Below are 24,576 nucleotides of genomic sequence, written 5' to 3'. Positions count from 1 at the left end.
CTTTAAAAAAATATTTCAAGCAAGCAATGATTTCGCAGGGTTTACCTATAAAGAAATTCCCGACCACCATCTTTTCCCAATAGTTTAAAGAGGACTGGGATCATTTCCTCACTGATTCTTCACTGCATTTTATAAAACTAATAATAGAATATGAGGAGCAAGCTTTGCAGGATATGAAAGAAAGAAATTTCTGCTCTACAGCTTACTTTCATCCAATTCTAAAACCATCCATCATTTGCGGCCTATGATTAGAAAATTTATACCAACCTATCGAAATTGGAGTCATCTATGGCGGAATTTAAAGAGATCAAGTTCCGCAGAGATCTACAGGACTACAAAATGAGCACAGTATATCACTGGCCTAATGTGGACAACAAATCTGCTATGCCCCGATCAATCCTCAAGAAAAAGAAAAACTGCTATAATAAACGCAACAAAGGGAACAAACCTCAAAAAGTCAGTTTCAACTCCACTGGCATGGATTCTATGGAACTGGACTTGTGCTCAACTGGGTCTGAGATTTCAGCTGGGTCTGAGTTTGTGGCTCCGGATAACACCGCCTCTCCATCACAGGTGTTGTTGAATGTGGGGCCTAGCAATAGCTCATCTACTCCAAAAAATGGAGGGCCGGGAAAAAACCCGGCCGAACCCAGCAATAGGAATTCTAAGTGAGGCAAAGAAAAGCAATTGACTGTACCAGTATTTAACATTTCAGCAAAAATACTGACAGAGGCTCAAATGTCTGTATTGGCAAGAGGACTTTCTTTTCCCCAGCGTGTAAGTTTGACTTTTTTCATACTATGTTGGACATTAATAAGTTTGTCCCTCTGAAAGCATTTTTTTTATGTTCAGCAACGAAAGAGTTAACCCTGCACCTTCCTGCATTAACTCTCCAGTAGCAGCGGTTCAACAGCGAAAGCACTACAGCCATATCTATTGAAACCTTGCCGGTATTACTGTGCTCAACGCTGGCAGAACAGTTCAAAACACAATTGTGAGAAAGAAAAGAGCGGAGCACTAACTGGTAAAGCAGGTTTCTTTATTTCTTTATCCACAGGTACATGGCGTGCGGGGGAGCAGACGTGTGCTGGAGACTCAGGTGATGGGCCGTAGCGGGCATGCGCTTCTTCAGACCAGACCAGAGCTATCTGAGCTATTAAAATAAAATGTTAATGATACCGTACGGTGAACGGCGTGAACGTAAAAATAAAAAAAAAAGTCCAAAATAGATGCTTTTATATAACATTTTATTCCAAAAATAATTAATAAAAAGCAAGCAAATATGGTATCAATAAAAAGTACAGATCACAGCGCAAAAAATGAGCCCTCATTTTAAACGTACTAATTTGGTTAAAAAGTTAGCAATTTTTTTAAGCGCAACAGTAATAGAAAAGTATATTATCATGGGTATCATTTTAATCGTATTGATCCAAAGAATAAAGAACACATGTAATTTTTACCGTAAATTGTACAGCCTGAAAACAAAACCTTCCAAAATTAGCAAAATGACAGTTTTCTTTTTAATTTCACCACACAAATAGTATTTTTTTGGTTGCACCATACATTTTATGGTAAAGTGAGTGATGGCATTACAACGGACAACTGGTCACACAAAAATACAAGCCCTCATACTAGTCTGTCAATGAAAATATAAAAGAGTTATGCTTTTTTGAAGGCGAGAGGATAAGATGCCTGATCGCGGGAGTCCCGCTGCTGGGGACCCCCATGATCTTGCACGCGGCACCCCATTTGTAATCAGTCCCCGGAGCGTGTTCGCTCCGGGTCTGATTCCCGGCGACCACAGGGCCGACGGTGTCTGACTTCATGCCTCCCCCCCGTGTGATGTTATGCCCCTCAATGCAAGCCTACGGGAGGGGGCGTGATAGCTGTCACGCCCCCTCCCATAGACTTGCATTGAGGGGCGGAGCGTGAGGTTACACGGGGGCGGAGGCGTGACGTCACACGCCGCCGGCCCCGTGATTGACAGTAATCAGACCCAGAGCGAACACGCTCCGGGGACTGATTGCAAACGGGGTGCCGCGTGCAAGATCACGGGGGTCCCCAGCGGCGGGACTCCCGCAATCAGGCATCTTATCCCCTATCCTTTGAATAGGGAATAAGATGTCTAAGCACTGGAGAACCCCTTTAAGAGCCAAATGGGCTGTATCCTTAACCCCTTAAGGACGCAGGACGTAAAAGTACTTCCTGGTGCGGTGGTACTTAATGCATCAGGACGTACATTTACGTCCTAAGCATAACCGCGGGCATCGGAGCGATGCCCGTGTCATGCGCAGCTGATCCCAGCTGCTGATCGCAGCCAGGGACCCGCCGGCAATGGCCGACGCCCGCAATCTCGCGGGCGTCCGCCATTAACCCCCCAGGTGCCGGGATCAATACAGATCCCGGCATCTGCGGCAGTGCGCGATTTCAATGAATGATCGGATCGCCCGCAGCGAGATCGAGCAGACCAGAACAGAAGATAGCCGATAACACTGATCTGTTCTATGTCCTATACATAGAACAGATCAGTATTAGCAATCATGGTATTGCTATGAATAGTCCCCTATGGGGACTATTCAAGTGTAAAAAAAAATGTAAATAAAAGTAAAAGTAAAAAAAAAAGTGAAAAATCCCCTCCCCCAATAAAAAAGTAAAACGTCCGTTTTTCCTATTTTACCCCCAAAAAGCGTAAAAAATAAATTTAATAGACATATTTGGTATCGCCGTGTGCGTAAATGTCCGAACTATTAAAATAAAATGTTAATGATCCCGTACGGTGAACGGCGTTAACGTAAAAGAAAATCCAAAATTGCTACTTTTTTAAAACATTTTATTAAAAAAAATTATAACAAATTTATTAAAAGTTTTTTATATTCAAATGTGGTATCAAAAAAAAGTACAGATCATGGCGCAAAAAATGAGCCCTCATACCGCCGCTTATACAGAAAAATTAAAAAGTTAGAGGTCATCAAAATAAAGGGATTATAAACGTACTAATTTGGTTAAAAAGTTTGTGATTTTTTTTAAGCACAACAATAATATAAAAGTATGTAATAATTGGTATAATTTTAATCGTATTGACCCTCAGAATAAAGAACACATGTAATTTTTACCGTAAATTGTACGTTGTGAAAACGAAACCTTCCAAAATTAGCAAAATTGCGTTTTTCTTTTTAATTTCCCCACAAAAATAGTGTTTTTTGGTTGCACCATACATTTTATGATATAATGAGTTATGTCATTACAAAGGACAACTGGTCTCGCAAAAAACAAGCCCTCATACTAGTCTGTGGATGAAAATATAAAATTGTTATGATTTTTAGAAGGCGAGGAGGAAAAAATGAAAACGTTAAAATTAAATTGTCTGAGTCCTTAAGGCCAAAATGGGCTGAGTCCTTAAGGGGTTAAGGGGTTAATCCCCCTCTCAGAGGGGGCAATTATAGGCAGAAAACATTTGATTGTGAGGTATCCTGGATCTTGTAATGGGATACATGTTCCCTAAGGGGTTAAACCACAGACAGGATGCTATTTTACATTATTAGGGTTATTTAGTTATATGTACTAGTGTCTGCATTTTCTTACTATGTTATAATACTAGTTTTTCTATGTAGGGCATTCTTTTTTGACATAGCATATATCTCCAATTTACCGCAGATAGGCATGTTACAGGATTATTTACTATACTTCATTTTATTTATGTTTTATGTTTATGCATATATATATATATATATATATATATATATATATTTATATATATTTATATATATATTTATTTATTTATATATTTTTTTGTAATGTTGCCTCTCTTTCATACAGCTATTATATATGTTTTTATTGTTATAACAAAACTTGATATTTTTTTGCTATTTTATCAATAAATATGTTGGTTTACATTTTTTATGTTTATGGCGTATTGTATTTCCTTTGTGGGAGTGGACACATTACCCTGCACCAGGTGTTTCCTATGCGGGTTGATGGGTCTCCTCCCTATAAAGATATGGGTGTAACTAACAGCCCATTAGTATGAGTAAGGCTGGCAAGACCGGCTGAAATGCGATACTGTTATCCTGTTATGTCGAATCAGCTTTTATTTGCACAAGTTTCTGCGCTGGACCTTCGTTCTTATTTGGCCAGTAAATTCTGTTATGCAATTTGCAAACCATTTTTTGGAGCTGAAAACAGTCTAAAAAAGTGTTGAAAATTTCCCAAAAAGCTCAAATTTCTTTACATGCTTTAACAATCCAACAAAAGGGCTCTTTGCACTTAATTTTATGGTCTTAAAAATTACAGCTTTAAGTAAGCTTTTACCGAACGGGGATTGCAAGCTGTTTTTCCATTGGGTTTATTGGAACTCAATGTTAAGTAAATTTGCTATTAATTGGGCCATTTTGAGTAATAAACCGGCCTTTTCACAGCTCAGAAATCAGGCAATGACAAATTCAGCTCTTTTAAATTTGTAACACAATCATACAAGTGTAATTTAACATCAAACATGAGAAATTGTAAATAATCTTGCTACTTCCTTCCACGTTCTCTTCTAGGGTCTGCCTTTTCTTAGTCTTTAATGAGACCATAGAGAACGAGTCAATCTTCCCAGTCTGTTTGGTGCTTTCATTTAGGGCCTGTGGCTTTCTCAGGCATTGCAGAAGATTTCCAGCTGTTATTAGGATTAAAATGTAATTGCAATAAACAATGCTTCTGACCAAATTATCAATAGAAGCTGTAAAGATGGCGCAGAACCAACAAAAATTATTCAGCTTAGGTAAAAACAAACACTCGTATTGCTATGGTATTAAGAATGGAACATGTTACCTTCACGCCAGTTTCATATCAGCATAATACGGATGTATATTTACATCTGTATTACTGCCCAAGTCCCAGCCTGACAGCTTGGGTTATCAGACCTGAAGTTACATTGCAGGAAAGTGTCCAGTACTTATTAGCTGCTGTATGCTTCAGAGAAAGTTGTGTAGTTTATTCCAGTCTGACCACAGTGCTCTCTGCTGACACATCTGTCCATGTAATTAACTGCCCAGAGTATGAGAAAATCTCCATAGCAAACCTCTCCTGCTTTTGACAGTTCCTGACATGGACAGAAGTGTCAGCAGAGAGCACTGTGGTGAGACTGAAAAAAACTACACAACTTCCTCTGGAGCATACAGCAGCTGATAAGTATTGGAAGGGTTAAGATTTTTAAAAGGAAGTAATGTACAAATTTGTTTAACTTGTCGGCATCAGTTGATTTGAAAACTTTTTTTTTTTTTTTTTTATCACCGAATGACCCCTCCGCTGTTTTAGAAAAAAACTGTTCAAAAGAAGCCACTTTTTTACTATTGAGTTCTAAAACAGATGTAATTGTTTCTTGCATAAAATTAAAGGAGGATTAAAGTTTTAACTTCTAAATATAGTTCCCATGATGATGTAGTAAGTAAATTTACTTGTTTTACCTCTCAGGATTTGAAAGTTCACTTTTTTGTTTTGCCTTGCATGGGATCTTGTTCACTTCGAGACAACAGCTGATAATGGGGGGTATTTTAACTCCTAAACATTGTGCCCCTGATGCAAAGTTATGTAGTTAATAGATTTGTTTGTTTTACCTCTCAGGGGTGAATTGTTCACTTTATTTTTCATGGTCCCATTTACACTGTGTAATGTCTGCCCTGAATAATTCTGGCCACATCAGCACCAATTCAGTTGGCACAGGACAACTGGACATCACCGCCGTCCCCATGCATATTGGAACGGATTTGCTGAGAGAATGAACCTGTTTATTTTTAAGGCGAATCCCAGAATTCAAAATTCAGCAGTGTACACGGGGCAGCAGAATCCTATTGAAAACCATGGGAGACTGGTGCACTGAAATTTACAATTGGAATCTCTGAAAGAAATTCCACTTGGAAATTCTGTTGAGTAAATGTACTCTTACAAATCCTTAATGTTTGATCTGCCTCTGGGTTTGGTTCACAAAACTGTATCAAAAGCATTAGTTGCCTTTCTTAGGATGGAGTATTGTTAGGCTGGTTCACAGATATTAGGCATCCGGCATAGTGCTAGAACTGATCCCATTCATTTAAATGGGACAGTTCACAATCAACTGTATGGATTCTGTTTTCCTGAATAAGTTGGTTTATGGCCTATGAATTGAGGTGAACAATAATAGAAAAACAATATGTAACAGCATGTAGAAAAAATGGATGAATGAATGGCAGAACGCATGCTATAGGTAATATTCTAAACCTGCAAGATCTAGCAGCAGCACCGTTGTGTTAGCCAAATAACATCATAGAACCTATGTATATGTAATGTATAACAAGCAAAAGTTATCATACATAAATGACATAAATGGTTGATTACTTGAATGGGACTTGCTGGTATGAGGACTTGTGCATCAATCCTTATGTTATTTATGTATGACTATGTTAGCCTGATATGCATTACGTATACATGATACTGGGGCTACCATAGTGCTGTTATGTAGGTGGATGCTCCCCATTTCTTTGGGGTTGTTATTTTTTAAGGGTAGGCATTTTTATGATAGGGGTTCCCTTGTATGGTATTTTTCAATAAAGTGTTTTGTGTTTTCATATACTGTATGGGTGAGTGTCAGTTTTTGCAGGTTTTGTATGTAATATTCATCAATTTTTTTCTGTAAAAAAAAAGGGTATTTTTAGCTTTGTCTTCTGAGCATTAGTTTAATTATGGAAAGATTTGGGGTCATATTCAAAATTCTTCAGATCAAAAATGTTGCATTTCGTGCCAAAATTTTGGTTCCAAAAAGTTCACATCAGATATTCAAAGTGTTTTACATGAGAATTATCCAAGGTTTGCAATAGTCACACCAGTTTGGCAAAAGCGGGCGTGGCTATGTAAATTTCTTGTTTTACATTTTATTTACAAAGGGGGAGGGTCCATTTTACATAAAAATTTTAACCAGCTTTTTTTCTAGTTAAGAAATCACAGAAATTGTTTGTTTGTTTTTTTAGGGGGGGGGGGGAGGAGAGGAAAGGTGTTATTTAATCAATTATTGAAAAATAAATAATTATTATTGGAAAATGTTATTAAAGGGGTACTCAAGCTCTAAGACATTGCGGGGTCCTGCCGCTGGGGACCTGCTACCTCGCATGTAGCACCCACCTCTTTGAGCTGCCCGCAGCGCTGCGGCCTTGGAGTCTGCCAAGTCACGACTACGAGGCCGGAGTATCGTGACATCATGACTCCCCCCCTGTGTGATGTCATGCCCCTCCCCCACACTGCAAGTCTATGGGATGGAGCTTGACTTGTCTGAGCACTGGTAATCATGGAATATAACATGAGATGATTCTGCCGGAACATGTAAAATTTGTCACCAAAATTGCAGATTTTGTCACCAAACATTTTGGCACAAAAAAATCCAATATGGAAACAACAAAAAAACTTGACGCCGAATGTGGCAATTTTTGTCACAAAAAACCCCCCACAAAAATGGCACAAAAATAAACTCTCACATATTTTCAAAGCAGCTCAAGAGACCTTTGAAAATGTGAGGAGAATTTTTTTTTTATAAATATCGATGTAACAGAAATACAGTAGTTTTTTAATATCTCCCCCATTGTGTACTGAATAATCTGCAGGAGAACTGCTACACAAAGCAGTAGAAACGGTGTTTCGACTTTATCAGCACCGGCTAACTTGTCACACTGTTATCCTCAATGGAAGATGTTGCATGGCAGTTTTAAGTGTTATGTTCTGCCTCCCTCCTATTAAAGAAAGACCAATGCACTAATCTTTGTACTGTGCGAATAGTTTCAGAGGGAAAATATGCTTCTAGTACAGAAAGGAATCATTATATTGCCCATCAAAATAAATGTATTTATTACTCAGATGCCCTATCAAATGAACTGAAACGACTACAGGCAACAATTCATTTAGTTTATGGCTAACAACATCTTCTTGCTGCTCATGACTTTTGTGGTACAGTATCACTTCTTGGTGACCTTATGTTCTTGTGTGTAAATCCCATACGCATTCATTTTTCCTTGGTATTTTTTTATTTTTTTTATCCCTGGCAGTATGTTTTAAATTACTTCTCATTACAAAATAACTTTCATTTTCGGATACAAAACATAACAACAATTTATACTTTATGCAAAGGAAAGACTGAAACATTAGTGTGCAAGCTGTTTCTAACAGCATGTGCCTGTGATTTACAATAACTTCAACATGGCACTTTTTATGCTCTGCGCCATGTTATAGTACTCTATCTTCTTAGAAGATTTTATTCCATTAAAGATATTAGACATTGCACTCATTGCATTTTGAGCATTAGTACACATATTCCACTATATCATTATTATTTTTCATCAGAGCGCCGAATGTGGGTGATGTGGAATTCTATTAAATGTGCATAGAAATGTAGAATTTTAATTATTGTAAATACAATACCGTCGTGAAGTGAAAGCTGACAAATAGCTGCTGAGAAATGACAACCTACTTAAGGCAGAGCATAATAGATTATGTACAGTAGGAATATGACTATTAAACATTTTTCCTTATTTTTAAATTCATTTTAGATTAGTATTAGTGTGTTCTGTGTACCGGGAAGCTTTAGGAAGAGTCCTGATTGTTCCAAACTTCTTTTCCCTTTTAGTATTATGGAGGCCACTGTACTCTTTCAGTGCAGAATTTTTTTTTACCCTTCTTAAAGGGGTACTCCTTTGGAAAACATTATTTTTTTTTATTTAATTAACTGGTGCCAGAAAGAAAGTTAAACAGATTTTTAAATGACTTCTATTTAAAAATCTTAATCCTTCCAGTACTTATCAGCTGCTATAAGTTGCACAGGAAGTTCTTTCCTTTTTGAATTTTCTTTCTGTCTGACCACTCTCTCTGTTGACCCCTCCCTGTTGACACCTCTGTCCATTTTAGGAACTGTCCAGAGCAGGCAAGGTTTGCTATGGGGATTTGCTTCTACTCTACACAGTTCCTAAATGGACAGAGGTGTCAGCAGAGAGCACTGTGGTCAGACAAAAAGAACATCTCAACTTCCTCTGTAGTATACAGCAGCTAATAAGTACTGGCAGGGTTAAGATTTTTTTTTATAGAAGCCATTTACAAATCTGTTTAACTTTCTGACACCAGTTGATTTGAAAAAAATAGTTTTCCACAGAAGTACCCCTTTAATCCCTGAAGGACCACTGGCGTACGGGCACACCGTGAAGTCCTGTATGAACATGGGAATTCTGGTTCCCACCATTCACCGGGCGGGGACCAGACTGGGATGCCTGCTGAAATCAATTTCGCAACAGCTGAAGGTTTGTCCCCCCTCCCCTCCCATGTAAATGTACAGAGTACATTCAGAGGGGCGGGGTTGCAGTGAGTTTCCCACTGAAAGTTTGAGATGTAGCAAATTTTCCGCTGAAGCTCAAACTCCCAGCGGGAAACTCGTTGTAAACCTGCCCGTGTGAATGTACCCTAAAAACACTACACTACACTACACCTACACAAAATAAATCAAAGAAATAAAGGGAACACTAAGATAACACATCCGAGATCTGAATGAATGAACTAATCGTATGAAATACTTTCGTCTTTACATAGTTGAATGTGCTGACAACAAAATCACACAAAAATTATCTATGGAAATTTAGCAACCCATGGAGGTCTGGATATGGAGTTACACTAAAAATCAAAGTGGGAAAACCACATAACCGGCTGATCCAACTTTGATGTAATGTCCTTAAAACAAGTGAAAATGAGTCTTAGTAGGGTGTGTGGCCTCCACGTGCCCGTATGACCTTCCTACCACACCTGGGCATGCTCCTGATGAGGTGACGGATGGTCTCCTGAGGGATGTCCTTCCAGACCTGGACTAAAGCTTCCGGCAACTCCTGGACAGTCTGTGGTGCAACATGGCGTTGGTGGATGGAGAGAGACATGATGTCCCAGATGTGCTTAATCGATTCAGGTCTGGGGAACAGGCAGGCCAGTCCATAGCATCAATGTCTTCCTCTTGCAGGAACTGCTGACACAGTCCAGCCACAGGAGGTCTAGCATTGTCTTGCATTAGGAGGAACCCCGGCCAACCTCACCAGCATATGGTTTCTCAAGGGGTCTGAGGATCTCATCTCGGTACCTTAAGGCAGTCAGGCTACCTCTGGTAAGCACATGGAGGGTCGTGCGGCCCCCAAAGAAATGCCACCCCCCACCATTACTGACCCACAACCAAAACGGTCATGCTGGAGGATGTTGCAGGCAGCAGAATGTTCTCCACGGAGTCTCCAGACTCTGTTATATCTGACACATGCTCAGTGCAAACCTGCTTTCATCTGTGAAGAGCACAGCGCGCCAGTGGCGAATTTGCCAATTTTGGTGTTCTCTGGCAAATACCAAACGTCCTGCGCGGTGTTGGGCTGTAAGCAGACCCCCACCTGTTGATGTTGGGCCCTCATACCACCCTCATGGAGTCTGTTTCTGACTGTTTGAGTGGGCACATGCACATTTGTGGCCTGCTGGAGGTCATTTTGCAAAGCTATGGCAGTGCTCCTCCTGCTCCTCCTTGCACAAAGGTGGATGTAGCGATCTTGCTAGTGGGTTGTTGCCCTCCTACGGCCTCCGACATGTCTCCTGATGTACTGGCCTGTCTCCTGGTAGCGCCTCCATGCTCTGGACACTACGATGACGGACAAAGCAAACCTTCTTGCCACAGCTCGCATTGATGTGCAATCCTGGGCCACTCGTGAGGGTTGTGGACTCCTTCTCATACTACCACTAGAGTGAAAACACCACCAGCATTCAAAAGTGACCAAAGCATAAGCCAGGAAGCATAGGAACTGAGAAGTGGTCTGTGGTAACCACCTGCAGAACCACTCCTTTATTGGGAGTGTCTTGCTAATTGACTATAATTTCCACCTATTGTCTGTTCCATTTGTACAACAGCATGTGAAAATCATGGTCAACCATTGTTGCTTCCTGAGTGGACAGTGTGATTCCACAGAAGTGTGATTGACATGGAGTTACATTGTGTTGTTTAATCCCTTAAAGGGTACCTCTCATCAAATAAACTTTTGATATATTTTAGATTAATGAATGTTGAATGACTTTCCAATAGCATGTTAATAAAAAATATGCTTCTTTCTATTGTATTTTTCCCGATCAGTCCTGTCAGCAAGCATTTCTGACTCATGCTTGAGTCCTAAACACTCAGAGCTGCCAGCCTGCTTTGTTCACAGCCAAACAGGCTGTGAACAAAGCAGGCTGGCAACTCTGAGTGTTCTCCTTTGTGAACAAAGCAGACTGGCAGCTCATAGTGTTTAGGACTCCAGCATGAGTCTGAAATGCTTGCTGCCAGGACTGGTATGGAGACCCCTAGTGGTCATTTCTTCAAAGTGGAAAATTTAATAGAAAGAAGCATATTTTTTAATAACATGCTATTGTTAAGTTATTCTGCATACATTAATCTATAATATATCAAAAGTTTTTTTGTTTAAGGACCAATTTTTTTTTCTGTTTTTGTACTTTTGTTTTTTCCTCCTTAGCTTTTAAAAATCATAACCCTTTCAATTTTGCAGCTTAAAAACCATATGATGGCTTATTTTTTGCACCACCAATTCTACAGGGTGGGCCATTTATATGGATACACCTTAATAAAATGGGAATGGTTGGTGATATTAACTTCCTGTTTGTGACACATTAGTATATGTGTGGGGGGAAACTATTCAAAATGGGTGGTGACCATGGCAGCCATTTTGAAGTCAGCCATTTTGAATCCAACTTTAGTTTTTTCAATAGGAAGAGGGTCATGTGACACATCAAACTTATTGGGAATTTCACAAGAAAAACATTGATGTGCCTGGTTTTAACGTAACTTTATTCTTTCATGAGTTATTTACAAGTTTCTGACCACTCATGTGTTCAATGTGCTGCCCATTGTGTTGGATTGTCAATGCAACCCTCTTCTCCCACTCTTCACACAATGATAGCAACACCGCAGGAGAAATGCTAGCACAGGCTTCCAATATCCATAGTTTCAGGTGCTGCACATCTCGTATCTTCACAGCATAGACAATTGCCTTCAGATGACCCCAAAGATAAAAGTCTAAGGGGGTCAGATCGGCCCACAACGACCAATCCAACCAAGGAAACGGTTCTTCTAAGAATGCTCAGACTTGACACCCATAATGTGGTGGTGCAACGTCTTGCTGGAAAAACTCAGGGAACGTGCCAGCTTCAGTGCATAAAGAGGAAAACACATCATCATGGAGCAATTTCGCATATCCAGTGGCCTTGAGGTTTCCATTGATGAAGAATGGCCCCACTATCTTTGTACCCCATATACCACACCATACCATACATTTTTGTGTTCCAACAGTCTTGGAGGGATCTAGCCAATGTGGGTTAGTGTCAGACCAATGGCGGTGGTTTTATTTGTTAACTTCACCATTCACATAAAAGTTTGCCTCATCACTGAACAAAATCTTCTGCGTAAACAGAGAGTCCTGTTCCAATTTTTGTTTTGCCCATTCTGCAGAACCTGAAACTAAGGATACTGGAAGCCTTTGCTAGCATTTCTCCTGCGGTGTTACTATCAGTGTGTGAAGAGTGGGAGAAGAGGGTTGCATTGACAATCCAACACAATGGGCAGCACATTGAACACGTTTTATAAGTGGTCAGAAACTTGTAAACAACTCATGAAAGAATAAAGTTACGTTAAAACATCATTGTTTTTCTTGTGAAATTCCCAATAAGCTTGATGTGTCACATGACCCTCTTCCTATTGAAAAAACAAAAGTTGGATTAAAAATGTCCGACTTCAAAATGGCCACCATGGCCACCACCCATCTTGAAAAGTTTCCCCCCTCACATATACTAATGTGCCACAAACAGGAATTAATATCACCAACCATTCCCATTTTATTAAGGTGTATCCATATAAATGGCCTACCCTTTACTTTGTAATGACATCAGTTATTTTACACAATAATATACGATGAAACGGGGAAAAAAACAACAACATTGAAGTAAAAACGCTATATTGTAAATTTTGGGGGCTTCCACTTCTACACAGTAAATATTTCGGTAAAAGTTTCATTTTATCTTTATTCTGTAGGTCCATACGATTAGAATGATACCCTACTTATAAAGGTTTAACTTTGTCGTACTTCTGGAAAAAACTACATGCAAGAAAATTAATACATTTAAAATTGTCCTCTTCTGATCCCTTTTCACATACGGGCTGTATGAGGTCTCATATTTTGCGCTGTGATCTGAAGTTTTTATCAGTACTATCATATGCTATTTTGGACTTTTTTTTTTGCGGATACGCCATTGCCCATTCAGTTTAATTAACAATATATTTTTATATTTCGGACATTTACGCACGCGGTGATACCACATATGTTTATTTTTATTATGTTTACATATTTTTATACGGAATTTGGGAAAAGGGGGTGATTTTAACTTTCAATAAGGAAGGGGTTAATGTTTGTGTTTTTAAACTTTTTTTTAAACTTTTCTTCTTTACACTTTTAGTCCCCTTAGAGGAATTTTAGGAGGAATCATTTGGTTCCTCTTACAGATGAATGTGGTTCCAAAGAACCACATTGATCTGTGTGCTTTGCACTCGACTTATGAAGCATGGTCCTGCATCATTAGGAGCCGCCGTGGAAGAATAGGAAAGCCCTCAGGCTATCTCACTAGTGGATTGCCCCCCATGATCGCGCTTCGGGGGGGAAATCCACTTCACTGGACCACCAGGGACTGGATAAAGGCACCTTTAGACGCTGCTGTCAGCTTTGACAGCGGCGATATAAAGGGTTAATAGCCGGCTGCAGCGATCAACGCATGTCAGCTATTAACGCCAGCCCCCACCCACAGGAATCAGCCAGGGGCCGGCCACGGTGCGCGATTCGTGAGCCTACGCCATACGCGGTTAACGGCCAATGGATGAGTATAGACATCCATGGTTGTTAACCGGTTAAGTGTTCACTTTATTTTTTTGAGCTCTCTCACTTCAGAGCCCTGTCGTATTTCAAGGTAACAGTTTAGTGTCACATATGGGGTATTTCCGTACTCGGGAGAAATTGGTTCACTTGTTATGAAAATGTAAAGTCGGGGTCTACTCCAGCACGTTATTGTAAAAATTTTTATTTTTTTCACTAACATGCTGGTGTTGCCCCATACTTTTAATTTTCACAAAAGGTAAAAGGAAAAAAAGACCCCCAAAAGTTGTAACGCAATTTCTCCTGAGTTGGGAAATACCCCATATGTGGACGTAAAATGCTCTGTGGGCGCACAACAAGGCTCAGGAGTGAGAGCGCTTTGTACATTTGAGGTGATTTGCACAGGGGTGGCTGTTCATTACAGCGGTTCTGACATAAACACGAAAAAAATGTAACTAAAAATTTGTATTCGTTCACCAAAATGCTGGTGTTATCCTAAATTTTTCATTTCCACAAGGGGAAATAGGGAAAAAAAAGCCTCCCTAAATGTGTAACACCATTTCTTCTGAGTATGCAAATACCCCATGTGTGGACGTAAAGTGCTCTGTGTCGCACTACAATGCTCAAAAGAGAAGGAGCGGCATTGGGCTTTTGGAGAGAAAATGTGTCTGGAATTGACGGCCATGTTCATATATAAAGCCCCCATGGTGCCAGAACAGTGGACCCCCCCCCCCACATGTGACCCCATTTTGGAAACTACACCCCTCATGTAATGTAATAATGTAATAAGGGGTGCAGTGAGCATTTACACCCCACAGGTATCTGACAGATTTTTTGATCAGTGGTCCATGAAAATGAAAAATTTTCTTTTTCATTTGCACAGCCCACTGTTCCAAAGATCTGTCAAACGCCAGTGGGATGAAAATGCTCACAGCACACCTTATTAAATTCTGTGAGGGGTGTAGTTTCCGAAATAGGGTCACATTAGGGGGGGGGGGGTCCACTGTTCTGGCACCATGGGGCTTTGTTATCACACATGGCCCCCTTCCATTCCAAACAAATTATCCAAAAGTCCAAAGCCCAGCAGAGTACTTTACATCCACATATGGGGTATTTCCATACTCAGAAGAAGTGGGGTTAAAAATTTTGGGAGGCCTTTTCTCCTAATAACCCTTGTGGAAATGAAAAATTTGGGGTAACACTAGCATTTTAGTGAAAAAAAAAATCTAATTTTTCATTTTCATGTCCAAATTTAGCAGAAATTTCTTAAACACCTGTGGGGTGTGGAGGCTCACTGCACCCCTTGTTACGTTCCTTGAGGGGTGTTATTTCCCAAATAGTTTTTTTTTTTTGCTGTTCTGGCACCATAGGGGCTTCCGACATGCCCCTCAAAAACAATTTCAGCTAAATTTGCTGTCAAAAAGCCAAATGTGGCTCATTCTCTTCTGAGCATTGTAGTGCGCCTGTAGTGCACTTGACGTTCACACATGGGGTGTTCCCATACTCAGAAGAAATTGGGTGTATAATTTATTTTGGGGGGGGGGCAGTTTCTCCTATTACCTTTTGTAAAACTGGTAAATTTGGGGGAAAAATGAATTTTAGTGAAACAAATTAATAATTTATACATTTGAATTTACCGAAAAGCCATCAAACACCTGTGGGGTGTTAAGGCTCACTGTACCCCTTGTTATGTGCCATGAGGGGTGTAGTTTCCTAAATAGTATGCCTTTTTTTTTTTTTTTGCTTTTATGGCACCATAGGGGCTTACTAAATGTGACATGCCCCTCAAAAACACATTTCAGCAAAATTCACTTTCCAAAATCCCATCACTCCTTCCCTTCTGAGCCCTCTACTGTGCCCACTGAGCACTTTACATCCACATATGAGGTATTTCCTTACTCAAGAAAAATTGGGTTACATATTTTGGGGGGCTTTTTCTCCTTTTACCCTTTGTAAAAATTCAAAAACTGTGTCTACAAGAACATCTTAGTGTACAAAATGTAGATATTTTATTTTCTCCTTCACTTTGCTGCTATTCCTGTGAAACACCTAAACTGAAATGGTGCCTGAAAAATTCAGATTTTGAAACTTTTGTGGAAAATTGGAAAATTGATGCTGAACTTTGAAGCCCTAAGATGTCTTCCAAAAGTAAAAACATGTCAACTTTATGATGCAAACATAAAGTAGACATATCGTATATGTGAATCAATATATCATTTATTTGGTATGTCTATTTTCCTTACAAGCCAAGAGCTTCAAAGTTAGAAAAATGCAAAATTTTCCAATTTTTCACCAAGAAATATTTACTACTATGTTAAAGTAGAATATGTCACGTAAAAACAATCTCGGAATCAAATTCATAAGTAAAAGCATCCCAGAGTTAATTAATGCTTAAAGTGACAGTGGTCAGATGTGCAAAAAATGCTCTGATCCTTAAGGTGAAAATGGGCTTGGTCCTTAAGGGGTTAATAATTTTTGGGATGATTTTTCACCTTTATTGAATGTAATTGGTGGTAAATTCAGCTGACATGATCTGGAAAGACAAAGCCCTATCTATATAAGCAATGCATGTAAAGAAGCAAAAACACACTCACCAGCAAAAGATGTCCTGCAATTTCTTTATTATTTTCTTCTATAGCTTTGAATCCACAAGATCCGTAACATTAACAGAACATCCCTGAAGTGCAGTGTGCAGAGTAGAAAGTAGCGTGGACATCTCACCTGGATGATGGAGACCGTTTCACGCCTACTGGCGTTTCATCAGGCCCCTGGTGATCATCATGGGTAGAGATGAGCGAAGTTACAGTGATTTGATTTGTCACAAACTTCATTCATCACAGACTCTCTCCTAGGACTGTATCCACCTTTCCCAGCCCACCGGAGAACCTGAAAGCTGAACTAATTTATGCATGCTAAAGTCAGCAACTGCCGAGCAGAGAAGTTTGTGACAAATTGAATCACTGTAACTTCGCTCATATATTTTCAGGGGGCTGATGAAACGCCAATAGGTGTGTAACGGCCACCTTCGTCCAGGTGAGACACCCATGCTGCTTTCTGCTCTGTTAGTACATTTTTGCCCAGGTGAGCGCCTACTAAATGTGGGCAGTGAAAAGTGCATTCCACCTTATTCTGGTTATTTGCTTATCTATATAAGGTCTCAGAGCTAACAATGCATATCCCCGCAAAAAACAAAGCAACAAGGTAGGAAAAAAACTGCACGTATAGCTCAGACAAAGCATTGTGTAAAGCCACAAATCTGCAGAAGGGCGCAAAGCAATTTCTGCTGCAGTGAAAGTTCCCAAGAGCACAGTTCTTAAAAAAGTTTGGAAAAGCCAGAATGAGTCTGCTAGAGCCACAGTATTAATCAGCAATGTGTGTACTGTGATTTACAATGATCTGCCAGGGCCCAGGTAAGTATATTTACAGTCTGGTTACTCTCTGTTTCATCACAGAATGTATGGCACATCAGCTTTGATAGTCCAAAATGCAGGGTGGAGTGCTGTAAAATCGGTGAATAGGAGAAAAACCGGGATTTTTGGTTCAATGGAGCTAGGGGAGTAAACATCTGACAGTATCTGGAGGCACAGTGATTGAGATGGTTCAGATGCTTGAAGCAAATAAAGATTATGAGAAATGGGCATCTGATGAAGAGGTAACACAACCTCAAAACACGTTATGTGCATAGTAACTTTAAAATTGTCGATACTGTATATATTTCACAAGATCCTGTGGTTTGCAAAAAATCTAACTGACAGCAATATTTACAATAATAATAACTAAAACAATAAACAGGTTGCAATAAGCAGTTGTGGCTTTGATGCAACAAAATAAGGTGAGCATTTCTACATATGTTTTACATGTGAACCACCATACAAGTAAGGTATACTGCACCATGAGAAGCTCTACAGTTTTTTCCATTCAGTTGTACTGACTGAGCATGCATTGCAAAGCTTTGCCCACTCCTGTTACATGTATGTGATGCTTCATCTGTAAAAAAAAGACTTCAGAAGAAGGGGCTGCTAATACATAAATGGAGCATCCCAGGAAGTAAATATTTTTTTGTCAGCGGCGTAACGTTACCCTCTCAGAAGTTTATGCAGTGCATTATAAGTTGCATAGGGGAGATTTATCAAAACCTGTCTGGAGGAAAAGTTCCTGAAAAATGAAATACGAGATCTCATTGGTTGCTTTGGACAGGTTTTGGAAAATCACCCCATAGTTCATAAGGTTAAAATTGTATTGTTAGGCTATGTTCACATGGTAGAATTTCTGCACTGAATTCTGCATGAATTTATAACCACCTCAATGGAATTCCTGCAGTGGAAAATCTGCAGCAGAAATTCAGCTGTGTGAATGGGTAGCATAGACATATTAAAATCAATTAATAAACATGCAAATTTCCCATTGGCACAACATCAGTTCATTCAGTAATACAAAGCAATGGAAGGCAATAAATATATGTAAGACAAAGTAAACACATCTCAATTCATATATACATAGTCATGGCCATAAATATTGGCACCAATGAAATTTTTCAAGAAAATGAAGTATTTCCTCACAGAAAAGGATTGCAGTAACACATGTTTTGCTATACGCATGTTTCTTCCCTTTGTGTGTATTGGAACTAAACCAAAAAAGTAAGGAAAAAAAGCAAATTGGACATACCGTCACACCAAACTCCAAAAATGGGCTGGACAAAACTATTGGCACCCTTTCAAAATTGTGGAAAAATAAGATTGTTTCAAGCATGTGATGCTCCTTTAACCCCTTAAGGACCGGGGGTTTTTCCGTTTTTGCATTTTCGTTTTTTGCTCCTTGCCTTTAAAAAATCATAACTCTTTCAATTTTGCACCTAAAAATCCATATGATGGCTTATTTTTTGCACCACCAATTCTACTTTGTAATGACGTCAGTCATTGTGCCCAAAAATCTACGGTGAAACGGGAAAAAAAATCATTGTGAGACAAAATTGAAAAAAAAAAACGCCATTTTGTAACTTTTGGGGGCTTCCGTTTCTACGTAGTACATTTTTCGGTAAAATTGACACCTTACCTTTATTCTGTAGGTCCATATGATTAAAATGATACCCTACTTATACAGGTTTGAATTTGTCGCACTTCTGGAAAAAATCATAACTTTATGCAGAAAAATGTATACGTTTAAAATTGTCATCTTCTGACCCCTATAACTTTTTTATTTTTCCGTGTATGGGGCGGTATGAGGGCTCATTTTTTGCGCCGTGATCTGAAGTTTTTAACGGTATCATTTTTGCATTGATAGGACTTATTGATCGCTTTTTATTCATTTTTTCATGATATAAAAAGTGACCAAAAATGCACTATTTTGGACTTTGGAATTTTTTTGCGCGCACGCCATTGACCGTGCGGTTTAATTAACAATATATTTTTATAATTCGGACATTTCCGCACGCGGCGATACCATTTATGTTTATTTTTATTTTTATTTACACTGTGTTTTTTCTTTTATGGGAAAAGGGGGGTGATTCAAACTTTTAATAGGGAAGGGGTTAAATGATGTTTATTCACTTTTTTTTTGCACTTTTTTTTTGCAATGTTATAGGTCCCATAGGGACCTATAACACTGCACACACTGATCTTTTACATTGATCACTGGTTTCTCATAAGAAACCAGTGATCGATGATTCTGCCGCATGACTGCTCATGCCTGGATCTCAGGCACTGAGCAGTCATTCGGCGATCGGACAGCGAGGAGGCAGGTAGGGGCCCTCCCGCTGTCCTGTCAGCTGTTCGGGATGCCGCGATTTCACCGCGGCTATCCCGAACAGCCCACTGAGCTAGCCGGCATGCTTTCGGTTTCACTTTAGACGCGGCGTTCAACTTTGAACGCCGCGTCTAAAGGGTTAATAGCGCACGGCACTGCGATCAATGCCGCGCGCTATTAGCCACGGGTCCCGGCCGTTGTTAGAGGCCGGGCCCGAACCGCTATGACGCGGGGCCACGCCGTGGCCCCGCGTTATAGATCGGGAGTGGACACATGACGTTCCAGTACGTCATGTGTCCTTAAGGGGTTAAACAAGTAACAGGTGTGGGAAATATAAAATTCACACCTGAAAGCAGAAAAAAGGAGAAAAGTTCACTTAGTCTTTGCATTGTGTGTCTTTTTTTCCACACTAAGCATGGACAACAGAAAGAGGAGAAGAGAACTGTCTGAGGACTTGAGAACCAACATTATGGAAAAATATCAACAATCTCAAGTTACAAGTCAATCTCCAGAGATCTCGGTTTGCCTTTGTCCAAAGTGTGCAACATTATCAAGAAGTTTGCAACCCATGGCACTGTAGCTAATCTCCCTGGGCGTGGACGGAAGAGAAAAAGTGATGAAAGGTGTCAATGCAGGATAGTCCGGATGGTGGATAAGCATCCCCAAACATGTTCCAAAGAAATTCAAGCTGTCCTGCAGGCTCTGGGAGCATCAGTGTCAGCGCAAACTATGTGTCCACACTTAAATTAAATTAAACGCTATGGCAAGAGACCCAGGAGGACCCCACTGCTGACACAGAGACATAAAAAAGCAAGACCACATTTTGCCAAATTGAACTTGAGTTAGCCAAAATCCTTCTGGGAAAATGTCTTGTGGACAGATGAGACCAAGATAGAGCTTTTTGGTAAAGCACATCATTCTGTTTACCGAAAATGGAATGAGGCCTACAAAGAAAAGAACACAGTACCTACAGTGAAATATGGTGGAGGTTCAATTATGTTTTGGGGTTGTTTTGTTGCCTCTGGCACTGGGTGCCTTGAATGTGTGTAAGGCATCATGAAATCTGAGGATTACCAACAGATTTTGGGTCACACTGTACAGCCCAGTGTCAGAAAGCTGGGTTTGCGTCCGAGATCTTGGGTCTTCCCGCAGGACAATGACCCCAAACATACATCAAAAAGCACCCAGAAATGGATGGCAACAAAGCGATGGAGAGTTCTGAAGTGGCCAGCAATGAGTCCAGATCTAAATCCCATTGAACACCTGTGAAGAGATCTTAAAAATGCTGTTCGGCAAAAGGTGCCCTTCCAATAAGAGAGACCTGGAGCAGTTTGCCAAGAAAGAGTGGTCCAACATTCTGGCTGAGAGGTGTAAGAAGCTTATTGATGGTTATAGGCAGAGATGAGCGAATCGAAGCTGACGAACCCAAATTCTTTACGACTTTCATGAAATATTCGATTTGCAACAAATGCGAATATCGCCGAGATTCTAACGCGCAAATCACTTCATTAAATTCCATTTTACAGCGTTCCCGGCTAAAGGAGACCTAAAATGGGGGATCCACATGTGAGTACATGGGACAGGGGATTATGGGAAGGCGGGAAAGTATGGCGGGAAGGGAGGTAGGCGGGATGACCCTGAATCACATGCGAGATGCAGCCTATCAGCATTCATTGACCCCTGTGATGTCACAGCCTTATATAATTGGCAGCCATCTTGCTGCTGCTCATTTCATCCATGCACTCAGAGAAAGAGAGAGGACAGGACTGCGTGTGTGTGAATTGCTTAAACCACAGCATACCACTGGCAACTGCTAGTCACATCAGTCCACATTGTGGACAGACAGGAGTGCAGTGCTTTGGTGTTCTCACTGAGAAGGATCTTACGATATATAAACCTCCTATTCATGTTATTGAGCATTTCAGGAGAGAGGGGCAGATAGCTTTCCGTTGCCTCATACATATCAACAAGCTGCCTGAACTTTATGAACCATCTTATCAACTTTTTTGCAGCGCAATTCTGTGCTTTTTTTGCTCCAAAAATCATGTGCTGCTTAGAATTGGGTGTAGACTGTATAAAAACCAGTGCACACCATTCTGTGACAGAGTGCAATTTAGGGTTTAATCCCTGTTTTCTTTTTTTTTTGTGGTGATGCACTGTTGTGTCCTGCTGCTGTTCACAAATATGTTTTTTCAGCGGACTGTAGTGCATTTGTCTGCCCTCATACGTGCATATCACATACCTACACGAAAGCAGTCTACTGTTTTGTATCTGTAACAAGTCTAGATAAAGGGAAAGTCCTGGCAAAAATTACCTGCTTGTGTTTTACAAAAATACAGATTTTTTCTGTGAATTGTTGCGCATTTTTCTGCCCTCATCAGTGCATACCGCATACGTACATCCAAGTAGTGTACCATTTTGTACCTGTTAATCTGTCAAGGGCCTACATACTGTGAAAGCCCAAATAATAGTACTCACAGGCTGGTGTTTTACAAAAAATAATGATTTTTTTTCTGCGTATTGTTGTACATTTTTCTGCCCTCATCAGTGCATACCGCATACGTATATCCAAGTAGTGAACCATTTTGTACCTGCTAATCTGTCAAGGGCCTACATACTGTGAAAGTCCAAACAATAGTACTCACCGGCTGGTGTTTTACAAAAATACAGATTTTTTTCTGCGTGTTGTTGCTAATTTTTCTGCCCTCATCAGTGCATACCACATATGTGCATCAAAGTAGTGAACCATTTTGCACCTGCTAATCTGTCAAGGGCCTACATACTGTGAAAGTCCAAACAATAGTACTCACAGGCTGGCGTTTTACAAAAATTACAGAGTTATTAGGCTCATTGTATCACATTTTTCTGCCCTCATCAGTGCATACCGAATACGTACATCGAAGTAGTGTACCATTTTGTACCTGTTAATCTGTCAAGGGCCTACATACTCTGAAAGTCAATACAATAGTACTCACCGTCTGATGTTTTACAAAAATTACAGAGTTATTAGGCTCATTGCAGCACATTTTTCTGCCCTCATCAGTGCATACCGCATACGTACATACAAGTAGTGTACCATTTTATGCCTGTTAATCTGTCAAGGACGTGCGCAGAGGAGAGGCAGAGGCCTAAATACATCAGGCAGAGTTGGCAACAGACTAGGGGCGAGTGGCAGCAGGAGTCGCAGCGAGAGGCCTGAGCTCCCGTTATCAGCCAGCGGTCAAGTCTCGACCGGCAACCCATCTGCCGTCGTCGATTCATTAACACGCTCATCCACTTCCTCACAAGTGACATCTGACACCCCCAGTCAACAGTCAGTGGATTCCTCAGACACAACCCTCAGTTGGCATGGCCCGGGAGCAGTCCCTGTCCTCCCATTGCCTTTGTCCTATGCTGTTCCCTCTCCTAGAGAAGTATCTTATGCTGTGGGTTCAGCTCCACTATTCACTGAGGACGATCTAATAGAGGACAGTCAGCAGCTACTGCCCAGCCAAGAAGGGGAGAAGACATGTGTCGCTTGCTCCGCTAGGCGGCCAAGTAGTGATGCGGAGAGTGACGTGGGAGGCGGTGTTGCCAGGGTTCAGGGTCTTGAAGCAGACACTGTTGGGGAACCTGAGGAGGATATCAGTGACATGCAGACACCTGTTGATGATGAGGAAGGCGATCACAATTGAGAGCTGGGTGCAGAAGGGGCTTCATCATCATCAGGAGAAGAGAGTTGCAGGTTGCCCTTGAGGCAGCAGCTGAGCCAGCAAGGCGGTAGCAAGGTTGGCAGTCAGCACAGTGGCAGGAGTGGAAATTCTGGAGCCAAACGTGCTCGGGGGAGACCACCTGCTTCGCGGCAGCCTACCTTTCCGGGAGGTAGTGGAACTGAGGTTCCTGGAGACTGCGCCAGTACCAGTCAATTAGAGCGGACTGTAGGTGTGAAAATCAGCTACTCGGCGGTGTGGCTGTTTTTTCATCAGGCATCCGGAGGAGGTTCACGTAGCCAGATGCTACATATGTCGGCAGAAGGTGAAGCGTGGCCAGGTTCCCAATATCGGCACCACGGCCCTGCGTCAACACATGCTTTGCCACCATAAAGTGGCCTGGGAGAACCTCGGCTCCGATGTAGTGGTCCAGCCTGCTGCATCACCCAGTGGTCATCTACTCCCTCCTTCATCCAGCCAAGGCTCCACCACCTCAGCCAAAGGGAGCTGTGTGTCAAACCCTCCTTCTGTCGCTCCAGATGCTCCTGCTTCTCCCGCTTTTAGTCAGCCATTCCACCAACAATCCCTCGGCAAAGCCATGTCCAAGAGACAACATTATGCGCCCACTCATCCAATGGCGCTGAAGTTGATTGTGCTCCTGTCCAAGTTGCTGGTGCTGCATTCCCTCTCTTTTCAAGTGGTGTACTCTACACCTTTCAGAGAATTGATGGCTTGTGCCGAGCCGAGGTGGAGAGTCCCAAGCCGTCACTTCTTTGCGAATAAGGCAGTACCAGCCCTGCATAATTTTGTACAAGAGAAGGTGGGCCAGTCCTTGAGCTTGTCGGTGTGTTCAAAAATGCGCCGACATGTGGAGCTGTAACTTCGGGCAGGGACAATACTTGTCTTTTATGGCCCACTGGGTAAATGTGGTTCCTGCACAACCACAACAGCAACTTGGATAGGTCACACCGCTTCCTCCTCCACGCTCTCGCTCTCAGGCAGTTGGTCCTGTGACAGTGTGCGACTCCGACTCCTCATCCTCCACCATGTCCTCGGCCTCCACTGCACGTCCAAATGTCGGTGGCCCTTCATCTTACCATGTGTGGAGGGCATGGCGGTGTCAAGCTGTTCTTCACATGGTTTGCCTTGGCAAACTGAGTCACACAGGGGTGGAACTGCTAAAATGAATTTGTCAAGACATCCGAGTATGGCTTACTCCACGAAATCTG

Source organism: Hyla sarda, chromosome 2 (assembly GCF_029499605.1).
Source record: "Hyla sarda isolate aHylSar1 chromosome 2, aHylSar1.hap1, whole genome shotgun sequence".
NCBI lineage: Eukaryota > Metazoa > Chordata > Amphibia > Anura > Hylidae > Hyla > Hyla sarda.
Note: the sequence above shows the minus strand (reverse complement) of the source record.